General features: G+C 43.0%; 1 protein-coding gene across 9 annotated transcripts in view; it reads right to left on the bottom strand.

Annotated features, from left to right (window-relative positions):
* The window catches only part of tara (SERTA domain-containing protein 2 taranis), a 273,063-nt gene that overhangs the window by 202,333 nt on the left and 56,688 nt on the right, over positions 1 to 14,042 (bottom strand). The gene's annotated exons all lie outside the window — the stretch shown is intronic.

Below are 14,042 nucleotides of genomic sequence, written 5' to 3'. Positions count from 1 at the left end.
ATTAATCCGTTTCTAATTGAATGCAACGAAATCTTATCTGCGTTGCTCATCCACCTTTGATACGCTGAGATTTCGTACAGATAGTCGGCGTAATTAATACATAGAAATATTACGATGCAACGATTACGATTGTGTGTATCGCAGGTAAGTCGGAAGAAACCTAATTTACGACGCGGATGAAATCAGACTTATGATACGAGCGGACGTGTGCGGTGAACGTTAGCGAACAAGGGGAAGAAGCATTCGCGTGGACGTGATCGTACGTCGTTCATTAGCAACAATTACCAAGCCACTGCGAACCTGTAACTTTCCGCGCCTCCTGTAATTAGTAAAGATACACCTCGTGCGTCGCGCCTACACGGATTTGTTTAATTGTCCGACAACTCGGCGCGTATCTCTCGTACACAGCCCCGGGTTCTCTCGTGCTCGATATCCTTGTGATATTCTAACGCCTACTCTTGGCGTCTATTTATGGGGCAGCCTCCTATGATACACGACGTTAAAGCAGAATTTCTGGCCAATACGGTGCAACGTTAGACCACAGCGTCTCGTATCCATCGAGTGTGAAATTATTTATCAAATTTAGCATTTAATAATAATAATTCAATAAACAAAGTGTTTCTAGATTTGTGTTAAAAGTTGAAATCACAGCTATTTTTACTCATAATTATATATATAAATCACCTATAGCTTCTCGTTCGAAGAAAAGTTACAGACGACAGAATTAATCTTTTATCATATCGCGTGATGTTAAAGTTAGAATTTTACGTGCCAGTCACTTACGTCAAATATTTCTCACGCAAAAGTTGTTGCGTAGTAACGTACATTGATATAACATAAAATACATTGACGATTCAACTTGTGAACAAAAGTCGTTACAATTCGCTGTTATGTTATTCTATGCAAATTATTATACTTCGCTATATTATATCATAGATATCGTAATTGACGATCCACGAGGAGCAAAGGTATCGTAATTTTTACTCAACTTGTGCCACATTTCTCGTATCAATTATATCATAACGTTACGCTATAGATATTGATACTTGGATACTATAAGTAACAGTTTACGAGGATTAATAGTTAAGTTCTGTACAAGTGGTTTCATCCGTCTGGGAAAGCATAGCATTGAACTAGCCCAGATATCGCTTTAGCAAATGTGCGGTTGGAGATAGGTGTTGGAACGCTAGCTTCGTTACTTCGATTATCGATCATTATTCCACGTATGACGAGCACGAGCTTTCCTCAAACACGACCTAGTCACGTTCTCCGTGTGATTTTCGCCACGATAACGCAAAGGGGCTTTAACGCGTAATCCTCCGAGTTCCAACTCCCGAAATGTAAACCAATCCGCTGGTCGCAAACCAGTAAGTTACCATGAGCGTATAACTCCGCCATTATTGATCCTTAATTGCTTCATCTTTTATGCAATATGACGACGGACAAGGAAATGAATCGTTGCGATGACGAGTAGGTGTATCAAAGAAGAAAAAAAAAAAAAGAACAATCGAAGAATATCTTCTGAGAGAAGAAATGGAATTTGCACTCAGCTTCGAAAAAATGAAGCGGGAGATTAAAAATATGTAACGGGACATAAGGATCCGATAAATTTCTGACAGAAGAGACGAACTGCTTTGTATTTTAAAAAATTTGACTTTTTAATTTGCATTTGGAATTATGCAGCAGAGAATTGAACAAACTGTACGTGCAATAAAATACAAGCATATTATGTTAATATATAGAGGAGAAATCGAAGAATTAACTGGCATAAAAGAAACGGGATATTTTTGTATTTTAAAAATTTCTAATTTTTATTTGGAACTGCTCGAAAGAGCAGCGCGTAATAAGATACAAACGCACGGCACTAAGACACCATTGTAAGAGTATTCTCTCTTAAAGACGACTCTTATTTGCTGAAACAAAGCACAGTTTTCCCTTTCAATCTCCAGGAATTCGATATCGAAACCAACATATGTTGGATACGGTTGGACGAATTTCGCCTGCCAGTTTCCACTACCTCATTTAATCCGACCAACACTTGGAATGAATTTTTCTTTCTTTTACGATCCCTCCAACACCTCCGCTACGCAACTCCCATTACATCCGCCGCTACTCCTTTTTATTTTTTCAACGCTTAGCTTGACCTTTCCCCGACCAGCCTGTACCTTGTGACACTGGCCGTGATCGGCGAGCAAAGCTGAAACTGCAAAAGGTTAAAAAATGGGGAGGACGAAGGGGAGATCTGGCCTCGCAAGAAGCAACAGAGAGGCGATGAACGCGTCAGCGTGACCGAGCAAGTGTCCCGTGAGCCTTGAAACCGCCGATCGGACCGCTTTGTCGGCGGTATTTGCATCGCTTAACGGAAACCGAATTCGGGCTACTGCTCGTGGTGGAGATTTCGGCGACGTTAACCGGCTTTCCTACTAGCGTATGTATTAAACCACGTGCAAAATAATGCATCGCCGCGGTGATGTCTGCAGCTGCAGCTGCTGCCTGCCCTAGAAACCTGGCTCCCACATCCTCTTCTCGTTTCATCTAACGTCCTGCACTTTCCCTCTATGCCACACCTCCGCGCCCTTTGCTTCTTTCTCGTTTTAGTCTTCCTTTTCGTTGTATCATTCTCGTCGTTTTGTATTTTCTTTCTCGTTTACCATGGCAAAGTTCATCTTTTTACCTTGCTCTCCTCTTTTCCACTTGAATTTCTATATAGCTTCTTTCTACTGTCCGATCGATCCTTCGATTTTTCTTCTTCTTTTTATCGTTCCTCTTCTCTTGCACAGTCTTTTCCTGCTCAGCTTTGTTTCTCTTCTTTTCTAGATATTCTTTGAACCTCCTTTTTCTTCCTTTCACGTTATTCTTCCTCACTTTCTCCGCCAATTATTATGGTTCGCCACGTTTTTATTTTTGCCACCGCTTCTTTCATTGCTCATTTTCTGCACTCTCACAGAGAATTCGCTTTTCTTTTTACCTTTTCACTTACATTCCATTTCCTTCTTCTCGTTTTAGCCCAGCTTTTCCCCGCTTCGTTCTCCTTCTCTTTTTACCGGCGAATTCAGTTTTCGCTTTTTTCCGACAGGTCTTCTATTTTTTGATGTTTCCGTTTCTGCATCTCATATTCTTTGCAACATCGCTCTCTTTTCTCTTTTATTTGCGATGTCCCATTTTTTTAACGCCTCTTCCCTTTCATTCCTTTTTTCATCTCTTTTTTTTCCTCGCTTCGTTCTACTTTTGTTACATTTTTTCGCCCTTCTTCCTCGCAGATACTTCACCTTTCCTGCTTCTATCTTCGTCATTGCCCTTCTCCAATTTTCTATTCCTTTTCCTCTTCTTATAATTTTCTTCGTTCTTACCATCTTCGTCGATTGCTTTACCATAGTAGACCTTCTTCATAGTAGACCAGATTTTCCTACATCGTACGTTATCATTCCTTTTCCTATTTCTACAGCCATTATTTCCTTTTTTATTCTTGTCGCCTTCTTCATATTTCTACATCCTCCGTTCTTTCCAAATCTTGCAATTCTTTCTCCCATCTTTTTCATCTTTATTAATGATCTCTCTCGTATTCCCAAATCTTCATATCGAATAGTTTCAACAGTTCTCTTCATTTTTCCACATCTTCCATTATTCTCATTTCTTATTCTCTTTATTTCTTTATATCTTCCATTTACAATCCCTTCTCTCTCATTCTTCTAACCCCCACCATCGTCACAGCAATTCCAGGAACCTTCTCACGCAGTATTTTCTACTCCATCCTCCTTCAAGTGTCCTCCCACCTCCCTCAAGCACTTCAACTTGCTCTCCCGTTCTCCCTCGATCTCTTCCTTCTCTCTTCTACATTTCCAACTATTTCTCTTCTCCTATTTCTATTACTTTCTCTATTTCCCCTGCATCTTCCCGCTACGATTATTCTCAGCTTCTCATATCTTCTTCGTCTTCGCTTCTCCTCTCCCCCAAAATTATCTTCTTCATTTTTCTACATATTCAACTCGCTATTTCCTCTTCTCTTGTCCTTCTAACGTCCTCCCACCTGCCTCAAACACTTCAATTTCTATTACTTCCTCTATTTCCCCTGCATCTTCCCGCTACGATTATCCCCAGCTTTTCATATCTTCTTCGTCTTCGCTTCGCCTCTCTTCCACATTCCCAAATCTTCATTATCTTCATTTTTCTACATATTCAACTCGCTATTTCCTCTTCTCTTGTCCTTCTAACCTCCTCCCACCTCCCTCAAACAATTTAACTTGCTCTCTCGTTCTCCCTCGATCTCTTCTTCTCTCTTCTACATTTCCAACTATTTCTCTTCTCCCATTTCTATTAGTTTTTCTATTTCCTCTGCATCTTCCCGCTACAATTATCCTCAGCTTCTCATATCTTCTTCGTTTTCGCTACTCTTCTCCCCCACATTCCCAAATCTCCATTATCTTCATTTTTCTACACATTGCACTCGCTATTTCCTCTTCTCTTGTCCTTCTAACGTCCTCCCACCGACCTCAGACACTTCAATTTCTATTACTTCCTCTATTTCCCCTGCATCTTCCCGCTACGATTATCCCCAGCTTCTCGTATCTTCCTCGTCTTCGCTACTCTTCTCTTCCACATTCCCAAATCTTCATTATCTTCATTTTTCTACACATTCAACTCGCTATTTCCTCTTCTCTTGTCCTTCTAACCTCCTCCCACCTCCCTCAAACAATTTAACTTGCTCTCTCGTTCTCCCTCGATCTCTTCTTCTCTCTTCTACATTTCCAACTATTTCTCTTCTCCCATTTCTATTAGTTTTTCTATTTCCTCTGCATCTTCCCGCTACAATTATCCTCAGCTTCTCATATCTTCTTCGTCTTCGCTACTCTTCTCCCCCACATTCCCAAATCTTCATTATCTTCATTTTTCTACACATTGCACTCGCTATTTCTTCTTCTTTTGCCCTTCTAACGTCCTCCCACCTCCCTCAAACACTTCAATTTCTATTACTTTCTCTATTTCCCCTGCATCTTCCCGCTACGATTATCCCCAGCTTCTCGTATCTTCCTCGTCTTCGCTACTCTTCTCTTCCACATTCCCAAATCTTCATTATCTTCAGTTTTCTACATATTCAACTCGCTATTTCCTCTTCTCTGGCCCTTCTAACGTCCTCCATTATCGCAATACTACGTACGTACTATTTTCCACTCGTACGTTCTCCTTCGTACGCCCCCTTCCCCCACACACCTCGTATCTTCCTTCCTCTCTCGTCCTCCTCCAATCTCTTCATTCTCTCTTCCTTGCCTGGTCGCTGCGCAACGTGGTTCAGAACCGCGCCGGTTATATTTAGGTGAACTCTGGTATTATCCGTCGATGTGACGGACGTGCGAGCGGATGGACGTACGGACGGATATACGAACGGACCCAGTCCCAGCGACTGCTGCAACCAGAGGGCTTTTACTATCCTGTCCGTTACGTCTGACGGGCCGCGACGCTAGCCTGCGGGTTCGACCTCGATGGATCGATAGACGTCCATCCGGTCGCGGGCGCCAAATTCACGGGCCTATTCCAACGACCAGCGTTCGCCGGCGAAATTTCCAAAATCCAGCCTCCAGCATCGGCGAAATTTTCGGAAAACCGTGGCCACTTTTCCCTGGCCTCGGGCCACCGGAACCCCCTGTCCCGTTCGTTTGTTCCGCTTGCAAGTAGACTGCGGCACAGAGCCAGTCGAAAGTATCGTTTTGTAACTTCGGTTCGACGATCGAATCGGTCGAAGGGAAACGACGGACGCGCGCAGCGCGCACATTTTTGTTGGATACGAGTTGTTGGGAAAATACGTTGTCGCTAATTTCCATGTTTATTTCGCTCGTTATCGTCGCCTGCCACGTCTAAACGCTATGGATTCTCAACGATTTGTAGTTGAATTTGCGGTGCGTGTAGCTAAAACGCATGGCACGAAGTGAACGACGACGACGAGTATACTCGTCGAACGCAGAGTGTGCGACCGCAGGGATGTGCAATTAGGTCAAAATGACTGTTTTATTTCTGAATTTTATCGCTGACTGGGTTCGGTGTAACACGAAATACCGACGTTTCTTCGTGACGAGTATACTCGTCGGAGACAGCTAACCGATTAGTAGGGAAGATAGAAACCCTGATAATACTTGACGTATCGAGTAAAATCAGTTGTCTCGAGCTAAAGATCCGAACGAGTGTGCGTGGATTTCAATGGTTTTGGATGAAATCAGTTTGCAATTCTGTGCCTTCAAAAAGGTGGTCGATTAAAACGTGCATCCATGTTGAATGAAATTACTGTTGACATGTGTAATATTAACTTGAAATCAATAAATTAGCAGCAGATCCAGTGTGTATAGACATGAATTTGAAAAATAATTCCAAATTTATTACGTACACGTACGAAGAAAATTCCACTACTATGGTTTACGAATGTTTGCGTGGGCTCAAAAATATCTGTATTTTCCTTCAACAGAAATATGTACCAAAGCTGATTTTCTTCCTAATTGAAATATTACAAAGTTGCATCGTTCTCTGTAATTTAGTGCATCTCTATGTACATGTAACACTGTATTAACAAAATCATATTCGCATTACTAATTTTCGTATGGTTAACAGCAACGTATTGCGTTCTCATTAATTTCCATAATCTTTGTAAAGGGACGAAAAAGCGACCTGTGAACCTGCCGTGGTTCATCAAACTGCTTTATTACTTTTGATACTAAATTAACGTCGATACGTATCGTCGGGAATAATTCATATCAGGCGAGTGAAAAATGAATAATTTCCGCGGCGTAAGAAGAAGAAACGCAGCGTGCTGTGGCGCTGCTCTTCTGTTATTTTATGCTTCAAAACTTGCTGACTCTGTAGTCTGCCTGATCTTCGATATAGTCGGCGATCGTGACGAGGAGAAAAGTTTCGCGCTCCACTTTTTCCTGGGTACAACGTTCTCGACGTGGCGAGTGCGTTCAAGGCGAAGGGTGGCACAAGCTTTTCAGACTTACAAAAGTGAAGCTTGTAGGACTGCGTAGGGACCAGCTGACGTCTTCTACACTGTCAGACGTGCAACGATCACAGTACTTTAGGATTAACGCTACTTGGCGAGCGAGGAAGAATGCCGAGCTTTTGGCAAACCTACTCTACGCTATTTTCGAATATGAAGACATAAGAAAAATCAAACGCCTTGAATTTTAATTTCGTCACTCTAAGCTGTCATAGAACCTGAACAAAATTGCATTGATATCAATATCAATTGATATCCACATGCTGGAAATTTGTTAACGTAGTTTCGGAGGAAAAAAGCACGGAAATTGCATCTCCAACGTCCGCGGCTCCATTCGCCTACGAACGATTACTATTTCTATCGTACGCCGAAATTCGTGTTAACGAAACTTTTTCGCTAAAAACGACGCTCTCGACGCATATTTTTTCTTTTGCGTTAAATGCCAGCGAGGTGGAAATTGTGCTCAGTGTCAAGGTTAAAGAACTCGTTACGCAGCGCACGGTACACGCTTCTTTCGCAAAATCATCCCTCCAATTCCATTGGATCCAGGTTCTTTCGAGGGTCAGACTACCAATGGCGATTTAATCGCAACAAAAATATTCGCCGCGAGGCAAACAGTTTACCTGGTAATTTTATACATTATTTCACAGGCACTCGGTTCGTGGCAGCAATCCGGACCGTGGATTATTTTGGATGGATCGATGGTAGCGCGAGTGGTTCCGCCAATCTCCGATTCACGGATTTATTTCGGTATCGCGTGGTTCGTCAGCCCCTTTCGCCCCCAATTTCTAATAAATCGACAGTTTTTTCACGCCTCACGTTACAAATACTATATTAATAATCGGACATTAGCGTGCGCGTATACACATAATACATCGTTCAGGATTGATGAGATAGTTTCGATTATCTGTGCGGAAATAAATTCGTTTCGCGAGGTTTTTTAACGCGTTGACTGACACGCCGGGTCTTGGTTATTAAATTTTTTTAACTGAATAAAATAACATCGATTTTTCGTGGCCGGAGAAATGTTCAACTATATGAATAACTTAAATAATCCTAGTCACTGCTGGGTCGCGTTATTAAATTTTTTTCTACCAGTAAAATAACGTAGATTTCCATGGTCCGGCCAACTTTCAACTATGCCAACGACATAGATAATTATCGTGGCCGATTGGCTCGTGTTATCGCATTTTCTTTAACGAATAGAACAATCGATAATTTTGTCGATGGTGCGGCCAATTTCCAACAATGCGAATGACCTAAACACTCGCTGGCAGCTGGAGGGGAAAAATTGGCATAGCCGAGAACGAGAACGTGGGAAATGAAAAAAGCAACCCTGGACGAAATCGCAATCTGCTCGCATTGCCGTTTACAAATTTCCATCAAAGTCCTTAACAGGCGAAAACGAAGAAAATTATCTTTCTTCGTTAACCTACCGCTAACGAAGTACCTACATTGTTACGTGGCAACGAACAAACAGGTCATAGGTCAGCAGACAGTAACGCAACAAGGAATCATGTTAACCGCCAACTCTAACTAATTTTTCCATTCCCGCGACCAGTGGGTGAACGTGTGCGCGTAGACGCGCGCGCGCGTCCTCGCAACCTGCATTTGTGGTTTTTAATGCTTGGCATTGACCACAGCCGTTCAAAAACTTTCAAATTTAACCTGCATTGCACTGAGACTCTATTTTATTTATTTTCCATTTATTTGGTAGATCAACTTCATCCTCAAGATGAATGTGGATGCGAAAGTAGTCGGAAATCGCGTTCAAAAACACAAACTAGATAGAGGCTATCCAATCGTCGGGTCGTTGAAATTGGTCACGGCGATTTTCTTGTATTTCTTATTATTATTTATCCTTAGTCCATACCTTTGGGCGACTTTCGGTTTACATCTCTTATATAATGCCCTTGCGTCACATATATTTCTCTTACTCCAGCACTTCTCTAATTATAAACTGTTTATATCTATCTATTGCACCTTACTTGCTCTATCTCTATGTCTACTAACTTAAATCTAACGCTTATAACTAAGTGCTCATTCCGTCTTTGGCTTTTGCTTCCTTGCTGTGCTCCCTTCCTGTCGTTCCTGCCCCTCTTCTGCTACTCTTCTCTTCTCTATTATCGCTTTCAGTTCTGCCAGTCCTTCTGCAGTCTCATTTAGTATTTCTACCATGTTCCTTGCTCCTCCTGTTACCTCACATTCCTCTGATATGTGTTTCAAGTCCTTCTCTCCTTTTTTGCATAATCCGCATCCTCTTTCTTCCTGATTTCCTTGTGAATTTTGGAGAAAGCTTCGTCCCTGCAGTTAACGTTTCGTTGAGTCGCGCCGCTATCGATGGCAAGCAGCGATTTGTTTTTTTTTTTTTTTTTTACAAAGGAGTTTATTGAGTCCAGAAAATACAGATTTTAAGTACCAAGCAGCGATTTGTCGGCGGGTTCGCGTGACGGTCGGTGTCGGACTTGGGCGTCGGGTCCATCTCGATGGATCGATACGTCCATCCGGTGACCGCGGAATTTCAGCGAGTTGGAAATTTTCCATCGCTGCCGCGCTATTTCGCCACTTGATTGCTTTGTTATAAATGTATATGCCCGGGGTATTACTCTTTCATTCTGTTTTGCGCCCTGTTACTTTGTTATTTGCCGCGACGCCTGCCACCACCTGCTTAACTTTTCCGCCTCACTCGGTTCTTCCGCTTTTCCACCGTTCACGCGGCTGTCGAGCGAAGGAGAGACACGTGGATTATAATGCAAGCACGTGGCTTTTAAATATCTCTTTAAATGACCAATTCCGCGAAAGCTTCATCGATGCGTGTTTACGCTGCGCAACGCGAGAATCGATGATTCGCGTTTTCCTGGAAATCGACGTGTCTCCGTGTGCTCGAGTTTGCATCTAAACAACCAGAGATTATGTCGCTTGTTTTTAAGAGACAGAAACTTGTTCAAACTGGAAGGAGATTTTTACGGACAAATTTTGTCCCAGTCAGGTTCGGTTCTGTTACTTTTGACGCGACAAGATCGACGTCTCCGATTTCGAAATCGCCTAAATAAACTCGCCTGAATAAATTCGCGCGAGTAAGAATAAAAAAAGAAAAAGAAGTGGCGCGAGATCCGCAAATGGAATAACAGAAACAAGGTAAAACACACGATCGATTTTCACGGGTGACACGTATCGTCATAGATAATCTGAACGATCAATGCAAGTAAAAATCCACTTCGGGGTCTTTCAATGGCGCAGAGAGAAACGGTTTGGCCGCGCTCAAAGCCTCGGCTCTGGTCGATCCATCGATCTATGTATATAGCGAGCGACGAGTTCACCCTCCAACAGTCCCGGCTGGTTAATTTCTCAGCGAAACGCGTTTGGGATCGATGCAAATCATATTTTTAGCCGCGTCGGCGGCCAACAGTCGGACGAATTTCTAATCGGCGGCCGATCGATTCCTCCCCAGGCGATTGTCGTTCGCCGCGGATTCATTATTTTCCCCTCGATTTTTCGGGGTTAAAAGGGCTCCTGCTCTCTTTTCCTTTCGCTCTGCGATCTCTTCCTCTCTATCCTTCTCTCTCTTTCTCCTCTCTCTCTTTCTACGTGGAGCAAAGGGGAAATATTTCATGGAATTTCTCGTTGCCGGTACATTGTGCGCGCGAGTAACAACGCTTTAAAACCCGGCGAGAGAGTTCTTTGTGCGAGCCGCCCGCGGCGCACGACCCTGGTGTAAAAAAAATTCATTATTCCCTTGCTTCTTTTTCTCTCCACCCTCGTTCCGCCAAACACCGATTACCGTTTGCCGACAGACGAGGAAATCGCGGCCCGCGACCATGCAAGGATCGCGTCCTTCGAGAAGGCTAACCCAATTCCATCGTGCGACAGGCAAATCGACTTTTCGCCGGTTTATCAACCCTTTGAGCAATTAACGCGCGAGATTACAAGTGAAATACAAGTTTCTCGCTCTGTCTTCGATGAAGCGTAATACAGCGGGACGTATAATACGACAGAGGTGAATATTTAGTTGCACCATCCAACAGCCATTCTGTCTATTATTAACAATTGTTTAAGGAACAAACTCGCGAGAAAATTCTGCAGGTTAAGTTAGAAGCGTAGGGGTGGTTTTAAATTAAACGTTAAATGTATACGGTGTCGATAAAAATCTTACGCAGCGATCGATCTCGCGAGAGCAGCAAAATGGTACTTCGAACTTGAGTACCTGTTCCATGTCGGGTAGAATTTCTCTTTTCCTAGAGCAAATTCCATTTCGGTAAATAGAACGATGAATAATTCAATAGATAAAATCTTAGTGGTAAAAATCTTGTTACGTTGCGACAGATTTCGTATAATACGTGAAACGTGGTGGATGTTACAAGAAAACGTTGTCAAGCGTTTAATGGACAATGGACGCTGTGTGGCATATTTTTTCAAGCGTTCTTGCAGGCGCAGAATTTGCCACTTCGTGTCTCGAGTAAATAAACGAAGCAGTCGAACAGCCTCTAATCAAGGACCATCCGACACCATAAGCCCTGGAAAACAATGCATAAAACCTAGAATGTACTCTAACGATTTACGAGAATCATTCGCTGTCGAGCAACTGCGCTAATTACCAGTAATCGATACTTCGTTAACAAACAGTTCGAGCGAATTACTACAATGAGATTTGATCCGCGCCGGCAAAAATCTCGAGTTCGTGTATTAAACCTGGAAACAGCGGATAGTGGCCGGTGATTAGCTATGAACGTACACGTATTTCGTTATGTCCGATTCGCTTTGTGTGTGCCGCTGGCTTTAATTTCATCTCTTTTAAAAACAATACCATTATCAGATAACGATACGAATACGAGTTTCCAACTTTAATAAATATACGCAGCTTCGAGTTTCATTGTAAAAGATATTTTGTTTGAATTTGCAGAACCCTGCAAGAATAAATAGACAACGTCAGGTTTATGCAAATTCGTGTTTGTCGCGAGAAGAGGCAAAAGAAATTGATCAAGATCCGTGCTAGAGCTTGATATTAGCCAACGCTAGTCCTGGCTAATGCGTGAGTTAACAAATAATAACCAGGTACTTAAGTAGAGCTTAAGTGGCAAGAGTCTCTGGTCAGAAGACGTAAGGACGGGAACAATGAGACGGGCAAACATCTAAAGCGACTTGAGAGATGGTTGTTGTTTAAGTAAGCGAGATGGCTGCAGAAAAAGATCGACGAATAATCCTATTGGCGCATAATATCATGCGATTGACGCAGCTAAAGTAAGCAGACTATGTACGATGGCTTCAGATGTACAGTTCAGAATGACGCAAGATTTTAGCTGGAACGTTGAGTGTGAATCTCACTATAGCGCGAGGATAGGTTATTAAGTCGTATAATGTATAAACGAAGCGTCAAATATCTTCCTCCTGTACCCTAAGATAGCAAGATTAATACTGGTTAGTATAACTATAGATAGTTCATAGTTGTGACAGGTTATTGCCAATATGTTTGGCAACCAGACAGTTTCCCAGTCTCGAGCCTCAGTCTCGAGCCTTTCCAGGTCTTGTGTCTTTTTAGTCTCTTGAGTCTTTATAGCCTCTTGAGTCTTTATAGAGTCTCTTGAGTCTTTATAGTCTCATGAGTCTTTATAGAGTCTCGAGCCCCTCCAAGTCTTGAGTCTTTATAGTCTCATGAGTCTTTATAGTCTCATGAGTCTTTATAGTCTCTGGAGCCTTTTCAGGTCTTGAGTTTTTATAGAGTCTCTTGAGTCTTTATAGTCTCCTGAGTCTTTATAGTCTCATGAGTCTTTATAGTCTCTCGAGCCTTTCCAAGTCTTGAGTCTTTATAGTCTCCTGAGTCTTTATAGTCTCCTGAGTCTTTATAGTCTCCTGAGTCTTTATAGTCTCCTGAGTCTTTATAGTCTCTCGAGCCTTTCCAGGTCTTGAGTCTTTATAGTCTCATGAGTCTTTATAATCTCTGGAGCCTTTTCAGGTCTTGAGTTTTTATAGAGTCTCTTGAGTCTTTATAGTCTCCTGAGTCTTTATAGTCTCATGAGTCTTTATAGTCTCTCGAGCCTTTCCAAGTCTTGAGTCCTTATAGTCTCCTGAGTCTTTATAGTCTCTCGAGCCTTTCCAGGTCTTGAGTCTTTATAGTCTCTTGAGTCTTGCTCATCTTGCAAGTCATCCGGAAAATCTTGATCGTCTTTGGTATCTTCCAAGTCTCGATCGTGCTGTGTCGTAGAAACGACGATCGGCCACTTTTGCTTCCGTTTATGTTGGAAATGGGCTGTGTGACGTCTTTTTGAAAACGTTCTTCCAGGCACAGAATTTTCTACCTCGCGTCACATTCGCAGCGTCCCAAGTAAATGAACGAAGCAAGCAACAAGATAGTCGTAGCTGTAGAACCTCGACTGCGGCTAAAAAATCATTTCCATTCTGAGATTCTCAACTCTCAAATTCTTCTTCGTCCCAGGAATATGCAATATCCCGCATCAACACCTCCGAAACGATCGAGACTCGACAGACTGCGGAAGACCCGAGATCGGATCGAGACTTTCGAGCGTCTTGAGGTTCGGCAATGGCGATCGAGACGGTTCGAATTTGCCGGCAATTTCCGATCCCATTGCTAATCAGCTGACCCAATGAATCAGCTAATCGAGCCTCGATCGAACGCGGCGCATTGGTCCGGATGAAAAAAAGCTCGAAGCAGCTGGAATGTGGCAGCGCGCGCGCAAACATTTTAATTGTTGCCTTCCTCTCTGGCCACGTCTGCTCTTTTTCCCGGTGGCCGTCGCGACCAAAAACGCGGACGGATGTCGCGCGGTGAAACGGAGCCCGAATTCACGCACCGGCGAATACTTTCGAAAATGCGTGGCCGCTCAATCAAATCTCGCGAAATTCCTCGGCCGTGCCATAAAGGGATTGCCTCCATTCGCTTCATACCAGCGTGTCCCTGGCAGCCGGCGTTTTGCGAATCGTTCGACCGTCCAGCGCGTCGCCGCGCACGTTCGCTCGCTTTTCGTTCGTCCGACGAAGAATCGTCGCTGGTTCTCGTCGTCAACCATCGCCAAACATAGCAAAAAAGGTTGAAACAGGAGAACAACGA

The sequence above is a fragment of the Bombus vancouverensis genome, chromosome 17 (genome assembly GCF_051014615.1).
Source record: "Bombus vancouverensis nearcticus chromosome 17, iyBomVanc1_principal, whole genome shotgun sequence".
Taxonomy (NCBI): Eukaryota; Metazoa; Arthropoda; class Insecta; order Hymenoptera; family Apidae; genus Bombus; species Bombus vancouverensis.
The sequence above is the reverse complement of the archived record's forward strand: the minus strand, read 5'-3'. Positions and strand labels throughout refer to the sequence as shown.